Source organism: Triticum dicoccoides, chromosome 6B (assembly GCF_002162155.2).
Source record: "Triticum dicoccoides isolate Atlit2015 ecotype Zavitan chromosome 6B, WEW_v2.0, whole genome shotgun sequence".
NCBI classification, from domain to species: Eukaryota; Viridiplantae; Streptophyta; class Magnoliopsida; order Poales; family Poaceae; genus Triticum; species Triticum dicoccoides.
In genome coordinates, this window is record NC_041391.1 from 704,353,246 (window position 1) to 704,357,543 (window position 4,298).

The window sequence follows — 4,298 nt, forward strand, 5'->3', positions numbered from 1 at the left end:
AGAATAAATTTTCATCAGTCACATGCCTTCTCCATGGTCGCTTTCAAATTCTTTTCATCTTTGGCTCAAACTTTACTCTTTTAATCCTTCCGGAGTGTCTCAACAATTCATGGTGATGTTTCTCGTCGTCATTCTCGAACTTTGAAGATCGAAGAAGAGTTCCTCTTAAATCCTTACTCATTCTTCCAGAGATTCATGGTTCTAGCTTTATACCATCCTCTCATAATTGCTTTCGATTGTGAGAATTCTTTTCACCCATCCAGAGCAATTTATGATTCTTTTCAGTTTGATTCTCCGGAGCCCATCATCTCAGAATTATTCATTCTCAGCGTGTAGCTATCGTTCTCCAAATCTTATCGATGAATCGTTGAAATATCCTCTAATCAGTTCATGATCTCTTCGTTCTCATGTATTGAAATCCCCTCAAGTATCTTCATTCTTTTTCCAATTCTTCCGGGTGAATTGTGCCTTTGCTACTTTCATTTTCAATTCTTATGGTGGTTCTTTCAACATTCCTCTTCCGTTGTTATCGTATCAATTAATTCGTTCTTTCTGAATCCTACCAGTCGTTTGTTCAGTTTTTCCCAAGTTTGCACTATTTCTATCCTTAATCCCTCAAGAAGAATAAGTAGTATGCCAAATCCGTTGCTTGTCATCAATTTAAATTGGTAAAGGATACACATAATGTAATTCTTATTATTGTTTCATGCAAGTGATCTAGTTTCTTCTTTCCAGAGTTGTTCATCATGTCACATTTCTCAGTTCGAGATGCTTCATCTTTTCTTTTCCGGAGTTCCAAGTTTTCCGCATTATTTCGTCGTGAAGCTCCATCTAAATCATCGCAACGCTTCACCTTGTGTTTTCAACTTCTCTTTCTTTTTATCACCATTTTATTACTGGAGTTCTTCATGGAGGCTCTACATGGTGGTTCGTCAAGGATTCTTTTCATTCTTCAATTATTCTTCAAGTTTTCTCTCGAAGTTATGATCCGCCAAGCTATACCCAAAATTAAACAGGGTGCTCAACACATGTTTTGTTTTGAGGAGTTCAAACATTCTTCATCTTGCATCCGAAGTGCACTTCTTCCTATCTCATCTTTTGAGGTGGTGTTATGTCATTGGTGATAATTTCCCTTTGCGTTTCATGATTCACAAGTTTTCAAGAGTGACATATTTAAATCCATCATTTTCTCTTTGCTCAAGAGATCTTTTCAACCAATTAATCTCCTTGTTGGAGTTATCTTGTGTCATATTTCACCTAAAGCCTTCCCTAAGGAATGTTGCTATCGTGGTGTTTATCAACGATCCAAGTTATCTCTCTATCATCTTGGTGGAAGAAGTTTAATTCATCTCGTTGGTGTTATCAATTATATTATTTGTTTCCATAGTGGCAGAAATTCGTCTCAATGTTGAGAAGTTTTCCATAATCCCACTACAAGCTTATTTGTTTTGTTGTGGGTTTTCCAATAACTCTGTTATAACCTTCTTGGAAGGGTGCTTTCTGATACATTTCCGTCGTATCTATAATTTTTGATTGCTCCATGCCAATATTATTCAACTTTCATATACTTTTGGCAACTTTTTATATTATTTTTGGGACTAACATATTGATCCAGTGCCCAGTGCCAGTTCCTATTTATTGCATATTTTATGTTTTGCAGAAACCCTATATCAAACGGAGTCCAAAAGGGATAAAATGGACGGAGCTTATTTTTGGAATATTTACTATTTTTGGGAAGTAAAATCAACGCGAGACGGTGCCCGAGGTGGCCACGAGGCAGGGAGCGCGCCTGCCCATACTGGGCGCCCCCTGACCCTCGTGGGCCCCTTGTAAGGCGGTTGACGCCCTTCTTTTGCCGCAAGAAAGCTAATTTTTGGAAAAATATCTGGGTGAAGGTTTCAATCCAATCAGAGTTACGAATCTCCGGATATAAAAGAAACGATGCCAAGGCAGAATCAGAGAACACAGAAACAGAGAGAGACAAAGAGACAGATCCAATCTCGAAGGGGCTCTCGCCCCTCCCATGCCACGGGAGCCAAGGACTAGAGGGGAAACCCTTCTCCCATCTAGGGAGAAGGTCAAGGAAGAAGAAGAAGAAGGGTGGCTCTCCCCCCTCGCTTCCGGTGGCGCCGGAGTGCCACCGGGGGCCATCATCATCACCGCGATCTACACCAAAAACTTCACCGGCCTCATCACCAACTCTTCCCCCCCTCTATGTAGCGGTGTAACCTCTCTTTTACCCACTATAATCTCTACTTAAACATGGTGCTCAACAATATATATTTCCCAATGATCTTTGGCTATCCTATGATGTTTGAGTAGATCCGTTTTGTCCTATGGGTTAATTGATGATCGTGATTGGTTTGAGTTGCATGTTTTATTGTTGGTGCTGTCCTATGGTGCTCTCCGTGTCGCTCAAGCGTGAGGGATCCCTGCTGTAGGGTTTGCAATATGTTCATGATTTTCTTATGGTGGGTGGCGTGAGTGATAGAAGCACAGACCCGAGTAAGTTGGTTGTTTGTGTATTGATAAAGGGGACTTGATGCTTTAATGCTATGGTTGGGTTTTACCTTAATGATCTTTAGTAGTTGCGTCTGCTTGCTAGAGTTCCAATCATAAGTGCATATGATCCAAGAAGAGAAAGTATGTTAGCTTATGCCTCTCCCTCAAATAAAATTGCAATGGTGATTACCGGTCTAGTTATCAATTTCCTAGGGACAAATAACTTTCTCGTGACAAAAAGCTCTCTACTAAAATTAACTTAGTTGTGTCTTCATTTAAACAGCCCCTACTATTTATTTACGCGCTCTTTATTATCTTGCAAACCTATCCTATCACACCTACATAATGCTTCTAGTTTCATACTTGTTCTTGGTAAAGCAAACACTAAGCATGCGTAGAGTCGTATCAGTGGCAGATAGGACTTGAGAGGATATTTTTTCTACCTTTAGCTCCTCATTGGGTTCGACACGCTTACTTATCGAAAGAGGCTACAATTATCCCCTACACTTGTGGCTTATCAAGACCTTTTTCTGGCGCCGTCGCCGGGGAGTCATAGTGTGGGGTGAATATTCTCGTGTGTGCTTGCTTGCTTTATCACTAAGTAATTTTTATTTGCTGTTCTTAGTTGTTTTCTATCTTTAGTTATGGGTAGCAACGCAAAATACCAAAAAAAATAGTTGTACCTACTGAACCAATGGTTGAAGAACCACTCAAAATCTATCACACTCCTGAAGCTTTTAATTTGGATCATCTTCGATCCCTTTGTGCTCGTGCTGAAACCCCAACTAGCTTAGTTGAGGGCAAATATTTAGATGAGCATGCTTGTTATGTGCGACACCGTATATCTAAAAAAGGGAAACTTTTACTAGATCAAATTCATCATTTGCAATGCTATGCTTGGAATTTATGTGAAATTTATGATGTTACTTGTTGTTCTAAAAACCCTAAGAAACACCTTCCTTACCAATGTGAGTTTAGTGATAATGGAATCGTATCTTTGTATGCTAAGGGTGTTTATAATTACTATGATGTTCAACAAATTGAAGAATTTGTTGCTTTTAAGGGTGCTTATGAAATTGCTTCTTTGATTGAAAAGTATGATGCTACTCTCTACAAATCTGATATTTTTTCCATACTTGAATATTGTTATGATAATTATGCTTCTAATGCCTATGTTAAACCATATATTGAGGACTTCTCTGCTGTCCAAGAAGAGATTAATATTTTGCAGGAGTCTATGGAAGAAGAAATTGATGAAACTGTGAGCTCATTGGATGAAAAAGATGATGAGGAGAGCGAAGAACAAAAGGAGGAAGAGCAGATTAGCCACCGGTGCCTACCTTCTAATGAGAATAACTCTTCAACTCATACATTGTTTAATTTCCCTTCGTGCCTATCGAAGGATGATTTCTATGATGATTGTTATGATCCTGTTGATTCTCTTGAAATACCCCCTTTTGATGATGCTTGCTATGCTTGTGGCCAAGATGCCAATATTAATTATGCTTATGGAGATGAACTTGCTATAGTTCCTTATGTTAAACATGAAATTGTTGCTATTGCACCCACGCATGATAGTCCTATTATCTTTTTGAATTCTCCATATTACACTATATCGGAGAAGTTTGTGCTTTTTAAGGATTATATGGATGGGTTGCCTTTTACCAGTGCACATGATAATTTTGATAGATATAATATGCATGTGCTTGCTTCTCCTACTTGCAATTATTATGAGAGAGGAACTACATCTCCGCCTCTTTATGTTTCCAATATGATAAAATTGCAAGAAACTGCCT